A 20,484-nucleotide genomic window follows, 5' to 3' on the forward strand; every position below is an offset into this window, starting at 1 on the left:
TAATGCTGCCTGTAGTCTGCGTGAAGGCTTACACACACACCAATACACAAAGCTCTACAACACAAACCTTCCCAACAGTATAGCGGATCACGAAAACAAAAATAAACAATATCAGAATCCCTATAGCGTACTTGTTTGCATATGTCTGGCCCTGTATAAGGATTCGCGTGGCCAGAAATAAGGTATTAAATACAAGTTTCAGCCTCACTACCCTGGCCTCTGTTTACCAAGAGCGATTTACCTCTCCCTGGAATCGTAAACTCCCAAGAGCTGGTCCCACATTATTCGAATGAGCTTAGAACAATAAGAATCCCACCGAATGAGGGGAAAAATCATTGGATGCAGGATTGGGGGATCGAACCCTGGGTAACAACCAGGAATCCAACTCAATGTTGCATAAAAGCATTCTGCTAACATATAAACACAGTTATTTCCTCAGGTAAATGAACTGTGGAGTTTATAGTTCCTGAGTCCATTATGTGTCTCTGAAACCTTTCTCTTCACGGCCCACGGGAGGGGTATGGGGTCCATTAATCCCCCACGGGATGGGTATGGGGTCCACTACCACCCGCAACATGGGTATGGGGTCCACCACCACCCACGGGATGAGCATGGGGTCCACCATCACCCGCTATATGTTTGCATAATAAATGACCAAATTAAGCATCAACACTGAAGCAGTGTTCCTACACGAAGGTTCCGTCAGCATGACTGCCTCGCGACAAGAAATACGTCACAGGAGAGAGGCAGGTAAGCCTCCTCATACTAACTAGACGTACAGACGCCAATTAAGACGCCCGCCTGTTACTCGGAGCTCGAGAAACTTAACTGAAGCAAACAGGTCTCTCGCGTTAAACTTAAGCCACACACACACACACACATATATCATCCACGTATATCCCCATCCATGTATCCCTTTAAAGGTAGACATTAGCATAAAAATATTTCTCCACGTAATGTTATTCTCTATATAAAGAGGGGAGACTGCAGCCGCAAGTGAGGTTTAAACAAACACGTTTTGCATGGTAATAACGAGTGGGTCAGAGCCCAACATGCAAGCTACAACACCCTATAATGCAATCACACACGATCCCGTATGACGCTGGGTCTTAAAAGGGTCTATCAGGCTCTGGAGGGGTTATTGAAAACCACCTCAATGACACACAGAAATCACAATAGCCTGATGCATCAAATGAACCAATCCACACGGGGCCGTGGATTAGCGTCTGGGATGCTCTCGGACGTAGGTTCGAATCCTCGTCACGGCCCTTGTGGATTTGTTCACCTCAATGACTTGCTGACCACCCAGCAGGTGTATTTGAATTTTTCACATAGACCACTGCCAGTATGCTGAAGTGTATAACCATCGGTGTATATATATACACACAGAGAATTGCACCTCGCGATGTGTATATCCCTTGATGGTGACGAGTATTAAGATACATCACAGATACAAAACATCACAGTTTATACAAAGTCAACACTTGTTTAGGTGTATAAAAGTTTTTGTGTATTCAAAGCTTTGTGTACGTTAGCTGAATGTCCATGTTGTTGAAGCTCATTTGCATATTGATATATACAAACACACGGCTATTATTGTTAAGAGGAAGAGGGGGGGCCCGGGAGCTGTAGTTGTGTCTCAGCTTGTGTTATCATTATATCATGTATTTTTAGCTGTTATAATGCTGTTGTAGATCATTCAGTGTTGTGGTTATCATATGCAGAATTTGCTTTTTTGCTTTCATTCGTGTTATATATTTTGTTCACTCGAAACAATTTTTTGTTCAAGAGAACAAAAGAAAACAAAATTTGTTTGTTTTCTCTCGTATAACTTTTTGTTCTCTCTTAATACGCAAGAAATGTGTTTGTTTTTCTCTCATCTACATTCTTGATGTAGATGAAACTTACATCAGAAGTGCATGTAAAGTCATTCAACTTTCCAGTGGCATTCTGCACTCTCCCCCCCCCCCCCTCGCCGCATTAGTTAGTTACCCCTCCCCCTTCCTCGCCAGCCTCGCTAGTATGCCGCTGATGTTATCTGATTTATATGAGGCTCCGGAGTTACGTTTGATGTTATGTCCACTCCCCAGGTCTCTTTTTCTCTAGTTATAGGTAGTTTTCCCTTCGTTGTGTACCGGCGTTTTTGGTCTCCTGTTATGGTTCGTATTTTCATTATCTCACACTTACTGGTGTTGAACTCTAGTAGCCATTTCTCGAAATAACTCTGCAGCTTGTTTAAGTCATCTTGGAGAATCTTACAATCCTTATCAGTCACAACGCTTCTCATTAGTTATGCATAGTGTGTGTGTGTGTGTGTGTGTGTGTGTGTGTATGTGTGTGTGTGTGTGTGTGTGTGTGTGTGTGTGTGTGTGTGTGTGTGTGTGTGTGTGTGTGTGTGTGTGTGAGTTCTGGGTGATGTGGAGAAGTTTGGTTTGTGTGTTGTCAGTTATATGTGCGTGCAGGTAGGAAGGCTCAGCTCATGGGCCCCGCCATTTCCAATTTGGGTATCTTACAACTTTCTCTCAGTATCATCTGATTCTGTAACACCTGTTGTTAAAACGGTCGAGTGACTTTACCTTTTGTGCCTCATTAAGTTTATTCGACATTTTCACTACTCTGAATAATCAAAACGACAGCTGCGAGTTTTTTTCGGGCTCACCATAGCCCGTGCTACTTGGAACATTTTGTTCGAAATTAAATTAATTAATCCAATTAATTAAAAAATCCAATTAACAATTAAAAAATCCAATTAACAACAAACAACAACAGACAGCTGCGAATTATAACAACAGCTACAATAACAATTATAACGATAGCTATAATTACAATCATAGGGTATAAAAACAATAGCAATCATAACAACTACACTAACAACAATCACGACGATAGCTACAATTACAACACGGTTGCAGCGCAGACTAACACGGGTAAATATATACAATTTAACAACGTATCAACGAAGACATTAACGATATCGTAGGAGGAGGAGCAATTAACACTGCACAACTCGATAACCATCTCATGCTCGCTATTTTCCCCTCCTTCTCCTCCCCCCCCCCCCCCACCCCTTCCTGTTTCTCCTCCTGATTCTTAGAGGAAAAACAAATCCTTGAACGAGGACATCAATGGATCTTAACTATCCACCACCTCACTAACTGCCTTCCGCAGTTCCAGTAGTCGACAATTAGGCTGAGTTAATGGAATAAATGTTACATGCAAACGACCAAAGTTGAATCGAGTTGTACCACAGAAGGAAGAGGGGGGAAGGGAGGGAGGGAAGAGGGAGGGGGGGGGTAAAGGGAAAGAGGGAGAGATGGGAAAGAAAGGGAGGCGATGAGAGGGAAGGGGGAAGAGGAAAGTCCTGTATTATCCCACAGATGGGTTCAAGAGTACCCTGTATTATCCCACAGATGGGTTCAAGAGTACCCTGTATTATCCCACAGATGGGTTCAAGAGTACCCTGTATTATCCCACAGATGGGTTCAAGAGTACCCTGTATTATCCCACAGATGGGTTCAAGAGTACCCTGTATTATCCCACAGATGGGTTCAAGAGTACCCTGTATTATCCCACAGATGGGTTCAAGAGTACCCTGCATTATCCCACAGATGGGTTCAAGAGTACCCTGTATTATCCCACAGATGGGTTCAAGAGTACCCTGTATTATCCCACAGATGGGTTCAAGAGTACCCTGTATTATCCCGCAGATGGATCCAACTATATCCTGTATTTAATCTTTAGCAGTAAGTTTAAATCCACTATAACTTATAGAAAGCAATACCGGAATTTATCTTTTAACCCCTTAATCTTATAGTTAATTTAGAAGAGAAAGAGACGATTAAAGAAAATGAAGAGACTCAAGTACACTCGTATCATCATTTCATCAACAAATTTCTCTCTTCCTCAGCTTCCTATTCCCCATCTCTTCACCACCTTGGGAGTCTTCTTCTTCTAATACCTCTTAGGGAGACCACAGATAACTGAAGGGTGGACACCTCCATCCCTCACTCGTAGTCAATCCATTACCACAGTCCATTAGTCGGGGTTGCTCACACCTATGGTGTGTGTGTGTGTGCTTACATTTTTGTACCTGCAGGATCGAGCGTTGGCTCTTGGATCCCGCCTTTCTAGGATCTGTGTACTCACCTAATTGTTCTCACCTAATTGGCCTAGCGGGGGTTGAGCTTTGTCTCTTTGGTCCCGCCTGTCAACTGTCAAGCAACTGGTGTACAGATTCCTGAGCCTACTGGGCTCTATCATATCTACATTTGAAACTGTGTATGGAGTCAGCCTCCACCACATCACTGCCTAGTGCATTCCATTTATTAACTACTTTGACATGAAAAAATTCGTTCTAACGTCTCTGTGGCTCATCTGGGTACTAAGTTTCCACCTGTGTCCCCTTGTTCGTGTTCCACCCGTGTTGAAGAGTTTGTCTTTGTCCACCCTGTCAATTCCCCTGAGAATTTTGTAGGTGGTTATGTGTGTGTGTGTGTGTGTGTGTGTGTGTGTGTGTGTGTGTGTGTGTGTGTGTGTGTGTGTAATCATGGCCGTGTTACCACCCTTGAGACATAACAAACCAGACTTCTTTAAGTCTTTAATGTTACCAAAATTTGGCTGATCCACCAGCGCAGCAACCTGATCCTCCATGGTTGGCTCAATAATCACAACTTAACACTTGAAACAACACTGAAAATTATGCTTGGCCCCTGGCACAAGCTGAACACTTACCTCAAGTCGTGAAGCGTTGAAAAGTTTTCACAGCAGCTCAGATTGAACAGATAATTTCACAGGCTTGATTAGGTGTCACTAGATAATCACACAGTACCTAGGAAGGCAATTGCTATTAATAATTAGCACTGTTAATTGTACAAACATTACAGGGAATTAAAGTTTAATCTCCCGGACACAGGCCCTCATTTGTTACCACCCTTGAGACTAAATAAGGTTCTTCTCCCCGCAGTGTAAAGAAATGATAATAAATCGGCCTTGCCAACAAATGTCTAGGGGTATATCTTCTTGAGGTTATCTTGAGATGATTTCGGGGCTTTAGTGTCCCCGCGGCCCGGTCCTCGACCAGGCCTCGATCCCCAGGAAGCAGCCCGTGACAGCTGACTAACACCCAGGTACCTATTTTACTGCTAGGTAACAGGTGCATAGGGTGAAAGAAACTCTGCCCATTGTTTCTCGTTGGCGCCCGGGATCGAACCAGGGACCACAGGATCACAAGTCCAGTGTGCTGTCCGCTCGGCCGACCGGCTTATCGGTATAGATACATCACTGCATAAAATGGAGAACAATATATTTATGCTAAGGGGGACAAACATAACAACAATTAAATGTATAAATAATAGCCAGAAATATTCTTCAGCATGCAATATCATAGAATGAAATTAATTATTGAGACATGAGCAATATCACCAGAACATGGATAATTAAATGGGATATACACAATCATCTAACCAGATAATTAACATTTATATGGGCTAAAATAACAGTGACCAATGACTTAACTTAAAACACGAACCTCTCGACAATAGCCGCCACGCTTCTGCACACGCTTTGGTCCGCCGGCCAAGCGTCTACCAAAAAATCGACTAAATATCCACATAAACATTGTGGAAATTCTAATAACACAATGTAGTACTAATGTTCAAAACATTATCAATCTAAAGAGTAGTAAACACTGGTACAACATTCCATACAATAATACGGCAACCAAATATGGGAATTAATCAAGGTATAACTATAAACACTCGATTGACAACAATGTTCCCACACTGGCCATATCCAAATATGGTCAACCGTTTGTGTGTACGTCTGATACCATACTACTTGTGAAGGAGGAAATGTATATGTTTATCTCTCAGAATGTTTGGTAACATGTTTATTGTTTGTGATGTGTGTCTATGTATGTACTAACACGTTGTACTGAACGGGGTGAGAATAGCTTGAGCTACCTCATCCCTTTGTGTGTATTTTACCTCAATAAACTTATTTCAATTTCAATTTCCACACGGAGAAACTACATGAGAAATCTAACACAAAAGCCTCATACAATATAATGCAACTCGGGCACACTACAGCATGCTATAATATATAACATACAAAATCTTATATCATACAACTGGATGCTATATTAATTAATTATAGAACAAGATAATAAAGTAATAAGAATCAAGAGTAATGTTAGAATCCTAGTAAGATTCGTAACAGGCCGCAGGACCGAATCTGTTCCAGAACTCTTCGTTTCCAGCTTCCAGTCCTCTAATGAGCAATAATTCACGGCCTAAATATCTTGTCATATCTTTTTTAAAAAGTTTTAGATAAGAGTTAGCTACATTCTCGTTTATTTTTATTAAATTTTGCTTCTACTTTTACGCAAAAAGAGTACTTTGTTACAGACGGTTTACCTCCGTTGTTTACCGTCCCGCTGTTCTCCTCTCCCCTGTCCACATTTTGCTCACCTTACACTTACTGGAATTGAATTCCAGTAGCCAGCAAACTATTTCTACAGCCTATCATATTTTTCTTTATTCTGCAGTCATCTAATGACCCGACTCGTCTCATTAATTTAACATCAGACGCAAACATTGACATGAAAGACTCCTTTGAAGAGAATATGTTGACCAGACCACACACTAGAAGGTGAAGGGACGACGACGTTTCGGTCCGTCCTGGACCATTCTCAAGTCGATGGTGAGAGGAGAGAATATGTCAAACTTGTAGGGGGTTTGAGGGTGATGCCTTGGTCCTCTCCAACTATTTAAGAAGGGGGGATCAGAGCTGCTATATTGACGATAACAGGAGCAGCAATGTCGTTGCAGTGATATTTATGTAGCTATTAATTGATAATTATAAATTGTAAGGAAAGTGGCTTTACCGTCATAATTGACGGAGCGTGTAACTGTGAAACTGTGAACGGAACACGAAAATAATTGATCAAATAGTTGAATTTCACGAGAATTTGTGTAATTTGTTTGTTGCGAGTTGACCAGGAGGAAATCTAATTCCCGTGTCATATCTTTAGTCATTTTTTCCATCAAGTTTGTTGGTTCTGAGAATTTCAACCAGAGAGAACAACAGAATGTTTGCCGCGAGAGAGAGAGAGAGATGGAGGAGCACCCCCCTCACCTTCTCTCTCCCTCCTTCCCTCCCTCCATCCCTCCATCTCATCACCACCACTCCATCACAAACCAACCCGTCCTCCTAAGGTTTCCCAATGTCAAAAAGAACACACAAGTTACAGCCCCGCTCCTGTGCCAGGTAAGTCCACTACGGGCTCACCATAGCCCGTGCTACTTGCCCCGCTCCTGTGCTAGGTAAGTCCACTACGGGCTCACCATAGCCCGTGCTACTTGAAACTGGTTCCGAGTAGCAGCTGAATCTATACAGATTTTTTTAATAGATATCGGAACACAATTAAAAAATAGAAGCCTAGTGCTGAAAAGTTATTGCCCCCCTTTAATAGGTTACACATTTTTACTCGCCTTTATTTTTTGTAAATAGATGTATTCCAGTTTCCTTTAAAACCCAACTGAGAGCTTGCCGTTGATGTGTACTCACCTAGTTGTGCTTGCGGGGATTGAGCTCTGGCTCTTTGGTCCCGCCTCTCAACCGTCAATCAACAGGTGTACGGGTTCCTGAGCCTATTGGGCTCTATCATATCCTACACTACATGTGTGTGGTGGTGGTGGGGGGGGGCCAGGGCTGGACTGTGTACTCACCTATATGTGCTTGCACGAATTCAAGTTCTTGGCCCAGTTAAAGATACAAGCCTGCAAAATAGCCTATGCCATATATAAACATTGGAAACCCCCACCAATCATCAACTTTTATTTACATTCCTCTCTCTCTCTCTCTCTCTCTCTCTCTCTTCTCCTTACCTTCCCTTTTCTTTGTTGTCTCCCTTTACCTTCCTCATTCCCCTCTTCACGTTCCCTTAACTTCCCTTCTCGCTCTTTCCCCCTCTTACCTCCCCTTCCCATCCTCTCCCCCTTCCCATTCCCCTCTCCTTCCCATATCCCAGGTCGTTACCCCCACCGTGTGGTTGAGAGTCGTTTAGTGCAACTCATCCGTTGCAAGTCGTTTAGTCTCGGTGGTTGAGGCTAATTGCTCTGAAAAGTTATGTTTCTCTTTTGCATCTAAAATCAGTTAAGGTGATCTGCTCGCCTCTCCGCCTGTTAACCTCTACCGTGTCCGCATTGTCTGTCTGTCTGTCTGTCTGCATATACACCTGTCTGTTCCAGTTGAGGATTGACTGGGCGCTAACCCCCAACTGTTCGCCCCTGGTCATCCAGCAGTAAATTGGGACTTGGTTCTAAACCGAATGAAAAGACGTGTTCCAGGGGGGAAACTAAATAGATAAGGATTCATAGGGGCTATTGGCAGCCTTGCTATCTGATTAGCAAGCGACAATTGGCACACTTACAGCCCCTTAACAGCTCTATCAGGCTAGAAAGCAACAGTTGGCACCCTTTGCAGAGCGAACGACCAATCAGCGCGCAGTCTGCGTGCCTCGTCACGTGACCCCCAGATTACACAATGTAAGGGTTCAACAGTGCCATGACCGTCATACGATATCGTGCAACACGATGCTGAAGCCAAGCATCAACAGTCAGGCGGAACAGACAGTTGTGCAGTTCAGCAGAGGTAGTGCCTCTTCTGCTGATCGGTTTTCGGTGGCACTGCAGTGCTACGATAAGCAGTACAATAGACAGTGCCACAATAAGCAGTACAATAGACAGTGCAACGATAAACAGTATAATAGACAGTGCCACGATAAGCAACACAACAGACAGTGCCACAATAAGCAGCACAATAGACAGTGCCACAATAAGCAGCACAATAGACAGTGCCACAATAAGCAGCACAATAGACAGTGCCACAATAAGCAACACAATAGACAGTGCCACAATAAGCAACACAATAGACAGTGCCACAATAAGCAGCACAATAGACAATCCCACATAAGCAGTGAAATAGACAATCCCACATAAGCAGTGAAATGGACAATCCCACATAAGCAGTGAAATAGACAATCCCACATAAGCAGTGAAATAGACAATCCCACATAAGCAGTGAAATAGACAGCGCCAAATAGACATTGCAATAACAGTACAATGTAATCAATAGACAAGTTGCATGGGAACATGTTATAATGATCCTGAAAATTAAAAAAATAGGCAACAGTCATTGTAACTTGACAAAGTCGCCAGTAGTTGGAATTTAATTCGCTAATCATATGGTAATTTTACGATTGTAGATGAATCCTAAACTGATAGGTTAAAAAAAAAGAGGTGATTAACACATTTAACATTATCCTAAGGTGGAATGTGGTACATCTCGTATCATACCTGGTATGGCTGGGTGGAGGATTGGTGGATCACATCCTCTATAGCTGGGTGGAGGATAGGTGGATCACATCCTCTATAGCTGGGTGGAGAGGGTGGATCATATCCTCTATAGCTGGGTGGAGGATAGGTGGATCACATCCTCTATAGCTGGGTGGAGGATAGGTAGATCACATCCTCTATAGCTGGGTGGAGGATAGGTGGATCCCATCCTCTATAGCTGGGTGGAGGATAGGTAGATCACATCCTCTATACCTGGGTGGAGGATAGGTGGATCACATCCTTTATAGCTGGGTGGAGGATAGGTAGATCACATCCTCTATACCTGGGTGGAGGATAGGTGGATCACATCCTCTATAGCTGGGTGGAGGATAGGTGGATCACATCCTCTATAGCTGGGTGGTGGATAGGTGGATCACATCCTCTATAGCTGGGTGGAAGATAGGTGGATCACATCCTCTATAGCTGGGTGGAGGATAGGTGGATCACATCCTCTATAGCTGGGTGGAGGATAGGTGGATCACATCCTCTATACCTGGGTGGAGGATAGGTGGATCACATCCTCTATAGCTGGGTGGAGGATAGGTGGATCCCATCCTCTATAGCTGGGTGGAGAGGGTGGATCATATCCTCTATAGCTGGGTGGAGGATAGGTGGATCACATCCTCTATAGCTGGGTGGAGGATAGGTGGATCACATCCTCTATAGCTGGGTGGAGAGGGTGGATCATATCCTCTATAGCTGGGTGGAGGATAGGTGGATCTCATCCTCTATAACTGGGTGGAGGATAGGTGGATCACATCCTCTATAGGCAAGAAACCCCGTCTTAATAATGTGTTATTAAGCACATGAATGTTATGAGTTACGTTTCCACTCGTGTCTTGATACACAGAACATCGTCACACACCCGCGGAGAACACAGTTACCCACGCACGACTTCCCGGAAAACGCATCGACACACGGCTTCGCGGAGAACACACGGCTTCGCGGAGAACACATCGACACACGGCTTCGCGGAGAACACATCGACACACGGCTTCGCGGAGAACACATCGACACACGGCTTCGCGGAGAACACACGGCTTCGCGAAGAACACATCGACACACGCCACGCACGGCAGCACATCGTCACACACGCGCGAGAAGTCTGGCTGTGACCACCAGAAGGAGAAGACGTGTGTCTGGGGGTTCCCGCCTCGCCGCCCATTTCCAAACTGGGCACTTGGCTTGTTTCCCGCCATTTCTGCGGCCTCCCGCCCCCACCTGTGACGGCTGCCACGTCTCCAGGCCGCGGAGTACACACCCGCGGGCTCCTTCCCGTACGCCTCTATGACGGCAGGACTTGAACTTAAATTGTCATTCTTGAATATGAGCTATCATATGTTAATGATCTAGTTGGATAACTTGGTTGGCTTTCGAATCCTTTGCAGCAGCACGGTGGTGGTGAGATTTGGCAACAGTGTGTCGTTTTCGAAATTTGCGGGAGAGCATGATGATGACTGTCGATTTTTATTTATTTATAAAACAACAGAATATTTACAAATATAATAAGAAACACCAAACAATTCAAGACATACACATCACATAACGGAAACAAGAACGATAGCATTACAACAAGCAACATGAAGATGACGTGAGGATAAACATGAATAGCAATCAAGAACATCACACACACGCAACATGAAAATGAGTCGTAAAAAGAGAGCATAATTATACACGAGTCTTTTGAAGAACATTCATCATACAAACGCCACAACGGTGCAAGAGAAGACCATACACATACAACACACAGTATACACAACCGGGGAAAAGTGAGGCCAGCAAAATACACATGCAGTTCACAGAGCACAGCCTAGCTGAGTAAGCTCAGCTAAGCACAAACCCCACAACACAGCCTAGCTGAGTAAGCTTAGCTAAGCACAAAACCCCACAGCACAGCCTAGCTGAGTAAGCTCAGCTAAGCACAAAACCCCACAGCACAGCCTAGCTGAGTAAGCTCAGCTAAGCACAAAACCCCACAGCACAGCCTACCTGAGTAGCCTCAGCTAAGCACAAAACCCCACAGCACAGCCTAGCTAAATAAGCTCAGCTAAGCACAAAATTATTACATATTCCGATAAAAAACACTAGTAACACAAATCACCATCAGTGAGTTTTTAAATGAGAAAAGTGTAAGAAACACACAAGAGAGAACAACACACCAGAAACACTGGAAATTATTAACAATACGTAACAATAAAACTGCAGCACAATGCCCTAGTACAAAATACTCTACGAAATACAAGAATAATTACGTAACAAGTGACATGCAAAATCAGAACGGGACCAATAACCCACGTGGGTTGTTATACATCATACTACAACCTGTAGGAAACACAACCTGTAGGAAACACAACCTGTAGAAAACACAACCTGTAGGAAACACAACCTGTAGGAAACATAACCTGTAGGAAACATAACCTGTAGGAAACACAACCTGTGATAAACACAACCTGTGATAAACACAACCTGTAGGAAACACAACCTGTAGCAAACACAAAAAACACAACCTATAGAAAACACAACCTGTAGGAAACAAAAAACACAACCTGTGTAAAACACAACCTGTATAAAAAACAACCTGTAGGAAATACAACCTGTAGGAAACAAAAAACACAACCTGTGTAAAATACAACCTGTAGGAAACACAACCTGTAGAAAACACAACCTGTAGAAAACACAACCTGTAGAAAACACAACCTATAGAAAACACCTGTAGGAAACACAACCTGTAGAAAACACAACCTGTAGAAAACACAACCTGTAGGAAACACAACCTGTAGAAAACACAACCTGTAGAAAACACAACCTATAGAAAACACAACCTGTAGAAAACACAACCTATAGAAAACACAACCTGTAGGAAACACAAACTGTAGAAATACAGGTTGTGTATTGTGTAAAAAAAAACAAATACACGGACTACAAAACACATCACACCAAACACCCTCACCCAAGAAGCCACAAGAGCAGGCAAAAAATTACACATTATCAGTTATCACATTTCGTTATTAATGGATCCTGAGGTGTTTGTTATGCCCGTAGAGCTGTTATCACCCCCCCCCCCCTAAGGGTAGTGTTTGAGAAGTCCCTCTTTTTCTAATTTGAATTCGACCTGTTCTCTCAAACGGGCTGTACTTTGGTCGTGTTGTTAACAACACCGCATGATGAGTGGGATTGGGGTGGTTATAGGTAGGAGCTGCCTCGTATGGGCCAATAGGCCTTCTGCAGTTACCTTTATTCTTATGATCTTATATGCGTTATCATTTGCCACAGTGAGGGGTTCCTCACTCACAGGCGGTACCGTTGCCTGCTGGCGCACGTGCGGTAACTCCTCGTTAGCTTGTTGAAGGTGGACGCCCACGCCAATCACATGGTCAGTTTCCTCACAGAATTTAAATTTAGCCTCTCTGTCCTTCGTAAGTTTATTAAATCAATGCTCTGGGATAGTTTCTTAGAATTTTAAAGATATTTATGTGAGTGACTGATGATATCTGCAATTTTCACCCGTTCCTAAACCTCGCTGACCAGGCCTGGCTTACGAGGGGGAGGGTATTTGCCTCTTGCATAAGCAAGGATAAGCAAAGCAGTGTCATCCTCGACATTCAGGGGGACAATCAACAATTTTTTTCATCTCATCAGGGTCAACAATGTAGCCTAGGGCAGCTGCAGTGTGCTTCCACCTGTATACTGTCCTGGACTACCTCATCGTCACTGAGAGAGACTAACCTCTGGCAGAGTTTCCTGAACATTTTCACCTGCACTCTCCTCCACTCTGTCTCACTTATATTGTCCAGAACTGCGTCACCTTCACTGTTCTGTCCAGCACTGGGAGACACTGTCCGTGTCGCCTCAACCAACAGTTCTGTGTTGCGTCACGCCTTGTATCGCAGCGTGTACCTCAGGCTGCAGGATGGTACTTCATATTCAGCTTCGAACATGACTCCTGAAACCATTATATAATCACAACAAGTTTTATGGCTCTGGGATTGAGCATTCTAATAGCTGAACCACCAACTAGACAAACATTTCAAATTAGGTTATGGACATAGACCACAGACAGGCAGTCAAATGCACATTGATGTTATTAATCCATAATTGTGCACTGTGTCATAAACAATCCGGTAATTAATTATTTTAGTAATAAGTTTATATAATTATATTTAATTATATATGTGAGGTTCAAATTGAAGTTTATTGAGGTAATGAAATACATATCGAAAGAATAGAGTAGCTTAATTAGGCTATTTTTATTTTCTCGTCTATTTAAGGTCCCTCAAGGGATTCGCTAATCCTTACAGTATACATTGTTGTTGTTGTTTTAGATTCAGCTACTCGAAACAAGTTCCAAGTAGCACGGGCTATGGTGAGCCCATAGTGGACTTACTAGGCACAGGAGCGGGGTTGTGTACAGTATACAAATTTCTCATAATTTATATTTCACATTCCAGTAATCACATGGTTAATTATTACTTATTAATACTTATTAATTATTAATTATTTTTTAATTATGCTGCACCTGTCATTTCTTGTTTTAAAGAAAGACTAAACAAATTGACGCCCCGAGAGTAATATGAGAGCTGTCAACCAGCCCCGTTCTCTTGAGTTGCCACAACGTATAAAATACAGCGTTAACTAACCACAAACGTACGCTCCCAAGCAACCCACCTAACCTAACTAACCAATGCACAGAAAACCTGGATATTTGTGCGAGCCGCTACCTTTCCATACTACTCTTTATTTTGTACGTTAGAGGACCATAACGTACACAATGTAATAGTTGAGAGGCCGAGTAGTGAGAGCACCAACAGCCAACACGAACCACCTGCTTGGTCAGCTCCTGCAGCAGCAGTTCTGTGCAGTGGCCAGTGAGACAGTGAGTGGTGCGCGGTGACTTCTTCTCTCTCCATGTCCGGGCTCACCATAATTGTAATTGTGTCTTACGTGTTACTTGGAACTTATGTTCCGTGTAGCGGAGTCTAAAACATCAACAGGAAGCCTCACTCTCGCCCGGAATTAAGGTAGAGTGACCTATTACATCTCTGTGATTGACCTCTTTAATCCCTGGAAACACAAACCGAAACTGTCTCTATTTTCCGCTTGTAACAACTTGTAATAAAGTTGTTACATCTTGGCTTAATGTGTTTATGACGTATTGGAACGTTGTTACAACTTGATATATTGGTTGTTATAACTGGTTAGGTGGTGTTAAAACTTGTTCGAACGTTGTACCAACGTCGTAGTTTCGGTGTGTGTTTGGAGGGTTGTCACTGATCGTTTCTTCCCGTGTATGTTTGCTACTTTGGGTTAGTGTGTGTGTGTGTGGGGGGGGGGGGGGCGTCAGTATTCTCGTACAAGGTTCCTGTTCTCTTAAAAATAACGTCGCTTTTGGCCGTTTGCCCGTATGGCCAAATATGGACGTAATTTGAAAATAAGAAAAAAATGAAAATAAATTTAGGATTTTTTTTCAACAACAGTAAGTTAAGGATCCTCTGATAGGTTAGGTGGGCTGGAAATTCTCATAAAGTTTCAAAACGTTATGAAAAACCTTAATTAAAAGTTTCCTCTTCTAACCTGTCCGCGCAGGCCGGACGACTCAAACAGAAAACGGGACATTACGTCACTTGTGAGCCGATTTCATTTCAAATTACGTCCAAATTTGGCCATAGCGCGCATACCAGCCAAAAGTGACGTTATTTTTAAGAGGACGGGTTGGATCAAGAGCAAGCTGGGAGCTGATATTCAACCACATATCTGAAAATAAGGTGGTTTCAGATATGAAATTTCTGTCCGTCATTTCTGTCCGTCTTGGACAGGTATGAAGTCCTAGAAAGACTTTATTTTTCTGATAATGTGGGTTGGGTGTCTTCAGCCATTATAAGTATATAGCCATTATAAATATCGTCGCTATCTATCTGGGCCGTTGGGGATCGAACGTCGGTCTACAATAAGCGAGGCTGGCGCTGTACCGACCAGTCCAGGTGGTTGGGTAGTATTCACATCCAAGTTTTTCGTCGTATGTTGTCGTTATGCGGTACCTTAAGGTTCAAGATAACCTCAAGATACCTGTTGAATGTGTTTACGTGATATCGTAGAGAGTTGCCGTCACGTGGTACACTTGTTCGCCCTCGTTACGTGCTGTAGTTACGCACTCGAGGACAATTGTAATCTTGTTCCATTAATGTAGCTAATTTATGGTACAAATGTTCCATCGCTGTGTAGTGCATTATGTGATGTGTGTGTGGAACAGTCACCCTCACTGTGGGAGCGTGGAACAGTCGCCCAAACTGTGGGAGCGTGGAACAGTCGCCCACACTGTGGGAGCGTGGAACAGTCGCCCAAACTGTGGGAGCGTGGAACAGTCGCCCAAACTGTGGGAGCGTGGAACAGTCACCCTCACTGTGGGAGCGTGGAACAGTCCCCCACACTGTGGGAGCGTGGAACAGTCGCCCCACACTGTGGGAGCGTGGAACAGTCCCCCACACTGTGGTAGCGTGGAACAGTCACCCTCACTGTGGGAGCGTGGAACAGTCGCCCCACACTGTGGGAGCATAAGTCAGGTCACCCACATAGTGTGGATGCGTGTACACGTAATTATTGTTGTATAACTAATTTATTTAATGTATTCTACAGTAATTGGATATACCATAATCCTATTTAGCATATTTATCATCGTGTGTGATCTTAAGAAAGTGTTCCACAGAAAATATTACACTTGATCACAATGAGATAAAGTTCATATTTTATTTGCTAGTAAGATGTTGCTGGAGGCTGACAGCATCTGTCCGTCGCCATGACAACCGGATGCCCAGGTGATGAGTGCCTCTCGAGTCAACAAGAATGTGTGTGTTTGCCCAGCAGTGACTAGGGATGAGTAAGGGATGAGGGATGAGTTCTTTAATTGTCGAATCTGGCTTTTAAGTTGTGGATTTAGGTGGCTTTCACGACTTCTCCTTCCATTAGCACATAAGGAAGCCTGCATAAGGCCTATTGGCCCATACGAGACAGCTCCTCTTTATATCCATCCAAACTTATTCATATATATATATGTCTAACCTACGCTTGAAACACTCCAGCGACCTCCCACGTCTATGACGTTACCTGATAACTTGTTCCATTAATTTACAACCTTTTTTTCCAAACCAGTATTTACCCAGGTCTTTCCTGAATGAAATCTAATCCGGTTCATATCCATTGTTTTGCGTTGCTGTATTTAAATGTTATTTATACCTCCATTGTTATACCTTTTGATCCTTTTATCTGCTTCACTCATTTCACCCTTACTCTTCGTCAGTGTAAAGACCGTTAATTAAGCTTTATCACTATTTCTTCAGAAGGAAGATTTCTAATTCCTGGGATTAACTTTATCCTTCTCTGTACACGTTCGTAATTTATATCCATTCTATAGTACGGAGACCAATACTGAACTGTATAATTCAAATGACGCCTAGGACAGGGAAAATCAAGTTGAAGAATAACATAAGATATCTTGTTACTAACGCTCCTAGAAAATAAGTCCAATTATCCTCTGTGTCATATTCTGCACAGACTGGCATAAGATTCCTGCCAATCAGGACAGATCTTTCTTTCATTCAGACTTTGCAATTTTTGTCCTGCTTACATCTGGGTACACAGTTCAGACTCAAGCCATTACGTTAGTGACAAAAGATTTGTTCAAAATACTACGAATTTCTCTCATTATCAGTTACTTGACATGTCTCGGTGTTTAATGGCGTCAGTGCTCTCACCTATGTGTGTTAGAGGGTCGAATCTCGGTTCATGAGCCCCGGCAGTCAGTGAGTCTTCCCCTTTCATCCCTCTGTTGGTTCCTGGTTTGTTGTTGTTTAAGATTCGCTACTTGGAAGAAAAAGTTTCAAGTAGCACGGGCTATGGTGAGCCCGTATTGGACTTGGTTCCTGGTGTTAATGTCCACAATAGAGTCCAAGAGCAGCACAGTCAACACTGGCTCCTGGTGATGGTTCCTCGTAGCCTAAGCTGTTAGTCTTCTGGGTGAGGCTATAAGCCTAGCCTCGCTACGACCTTTACCATCCAGCTGTCTCCCCCATTGTTGGTGACGACCCATGGTGGTGTCCCATTGTTGGAGACGACCCCATGGTAGAGGTGTCCCATTGTTGGAGACGACCCATGGTGGTGTCCCATTGTTGGAGACGACCCATGGTAGAGGTGTCCCATTGTTGGAGACGACCCATGGTGGTGTCCCATTGTTGGAGACGACCCCATGGTAGAGGTGTCCCATTGTTGGAGACGACCCATGGTGGTGTCCCATTGTTGGAGACGACCCATGGTAGAGGTGTCCCATTGTTGGAGACGACCCATGGTAGAGGTGTCCCATTGTTGGAGACGACCCATGGTAGAGGTGTCCCATTGTTGGAGACGACCCATGGTAGAGGTGTCCCATTGTTGGTGTCCCATTGTTGGAGACGACCCCATGGTGGTGTCCCATTATTGGAGACGACCCCATGGTGGTGTCCCATTGTTGGAGACGACCCATGGTAGAGGTCTCCCATTGTTGGAGACGACCCAGAGGTGTCCCATTTTTGGAGACGACCCATGTTAGAGGTGTCTCATTGTTGGAGACGACCCATGGTAGAGGTGTCCCATTGTTGGAGACGACCCATGGTAGAGGTCTCCCATTGTTGGAGACGACCCATGGTAGAGGTGTCTCATTGTTGGAGACGACCCATGGTAGAGGTGTCCCATTGTTGGAGACGACCCCATGGTAGAGGTGTCCCATTGTTGGAGACGACCCATGGTGGAGGTGTCCCATTGTTGGAGACGACCCATGGTGGTGTCCCATTGTTGGAGACGACCCATGGTGGTGTCCCATTGTTGGAGGTGTCCCATTGTTGGAGACGACCCCATGGTGGTGTCCCATTATTGGAGACGACCCCATGGTGGTGTCCCATTATTGGAGACGACCCCATGGTGGTGTCCCATTGTTGGAGACGACCCATGTTAGAGGTGTCCCATTGTTGGAGACGACCCATGGTGGTCTCTCATTTATTAAATATAAATCACCAATTATTTAATTAAATACAAACGCTGATAAACAATTAACACATTATTGATATATATCTTTATCTTTATTAAATAATATTCAATATAAAAGTCATATATATACATCAATTTACAAGGGAAATAATTTTAATTATTGGTATGCATTTTGAATTTAATATTTTATGCGAAAGTGGTTTTTCAGACTGGCATAAAAGCGGCTGTTTGATTACGTTAGGGTGAAAGCTAACGAGAATTTGTGTAATTATCTAAGGAATTGTTAATCTAGAATTTTCCACGTGATGTTAGGATATAATTGTATTCCTAATTCTGTTTCTAGAAGAGCAGTCTTTGTTCTTCTAGAAACAGAATAGGGACAGAACTTTGATACTAATGGGAGGGAACAGGTGATGATGGCATCAAAGAAGCGACACCAATCAGTGATCCGCTGATGACGTCAAAACATTTGTTCACTTGTGTATGAAGACCAGTCAGTGACCGGTTTACTCTCCGGGCTTAACAGCGTCACAGACCTTGACGCAATGCTAGAGTCAAGGTCTGTGACGCTAGAGCATTGCATCACAGACCTTGAGCTACAAGGACAATATTGGCGTTGCTTGCAAAGATTGCTCTTTGTATCTCTATTTTTGTGCAGTGTTGCAAAGGCACCCCAGCACCGCCCGTGATGTTTAACGAATAGTAATAAACCGGGGATGGAGTAAGAATAGAATATATGTAAACTAGTCAGCAGAGACGGCAGGGAGACCGCTAGGCTGGACATTTTGAATTATGGAGGAACTACAGTCACAAATGCTTACTGAAATGCTGTGTATTGGGAGTGGTTTCGAACCGGGATAGCCATTGAATCTGTTGATGGAAACAATGTTGTTGATGATCTGTTGTTGTTCCATCTGTTGATGGAAACAATAATGTTGATGTTGGTGGAATTCGGCCTCTGTTGAGGCCGAATTAAGGTGTGAAAATTCCAGTCCATTCTCCTAAAATGAAAGTGCTGATAGCAACGATGTGGTCGATCGTACAGATATGGACGTGATGGACCAATATATGGTAGACTTTTGTGTTATTGAATTTGGACAAAGTGGAAAAGTTTTTCTAGTTATGTTGTTGATGAAGCCTAACCTAACTTATCCTTGGTCCAATAGATGTTGAGGCCTAATATAGTACGTATATGAGCTATACCAAGTCTTGGAATATTTAGGTTTGAATTTTATTTTTTCCGGACTATAAAATGAGTAGCACCAAATTCTATTTTGTATTTGTCCATCGTATCGATATTTGTGCGATCATCCTTATAATTACATAAAGTAGTCTTATCTTATCTTGCGATGATTTCGGAGCTTTAGTGTCCCCGCGGCCCGGTCCTCGACCAGGCCTCAGCCCGTGACAGCTGACTAACACCCAGGTGCCTATTTTACTGCTAGGTAACAGGGGGCATAGGGTGAAAGAAACTCTGCCCATTGTTTCTCGCCGGCGCCCGGGATCGAACCCGGGACCACAGGATCACAAGTACAGCGTGCTGTCCGCTCGGCTCTCTTATCAGGAGGATGGGTTGCGAAATTTCTATAAAATTTCATGTAATAACTAGTTTAATAGTTCTTGAAATTGTCCTCAAATCATCGTAATTTTGTGATATAAAGGGTGCTAAAATCTTACATCTCTAATGGTAAATTTCACTTTATTTTTTTTCAACATATATCACCTTTTAAATTGTAAGCTAAAGGATATCGTGTACCAAAATTGTAAATATTGATTTGGACTGATGTACACCTGTTCAGTTCAGCTGTTAATGTAACCATTTGTAAAAATCGTTACGAACATATTTTCCGTTTGTGAATTTGACAACTTTAATGATTTTTACATTACTGATAGATGTAGCTTCTAAATCTTATTGCGTATGCCGTTTATAATTACAGATGTTACCTAAAAACTTGTGGAATGGAATGGGACAGATGTTACATATTATTATGACTTATTCCTTAGGTGAAAATTTACTGTAAATTTGTGTGAACCCAACTATGAATACACACACACATACATGTGAATAAAACATTGGAAT

General features: G+C 43.2%; 1 protein-coding gene across 1 annotated transcript in view; it reads left to right on the plus strand.

Annotated features, from left to right (window-relative positions):
- Positions 1-14,263: 14,263 nt before the first annotated feature.
- LOC123773824 (transient receptor potential cation channel subfamily A member 1 homolog) overlaps positions 14,264-20,484 on the plus strand; it is a 156,869-nt gene continuing 150,648 nt past the window's right edge. The window contains exon 1 of the mRNA XM_069318725.1: positions 14,264-14,413. The gene's annotated coding sequence lies outside the window, so the exon portion shown is untranslated. The remainder of the gene's footprint in view (positions 14,414-20,484) is intronic.

Source organism: Procambarus clarkii, chromosome 91 (genome assembly GCF_040958095.1).
Source record: "Procambarus clarkii isolate CNS0578487 chromosome 91, FALCON_Pclarkii_2.0, whole genome shotgun sequence".
Classification (NCBI taxonomy): Eukaryota; Metazoa; Arthropoda; class Malacostraca; order Decapoda; family Cambaridae; genus Procambarus; species Procambarus clarkii.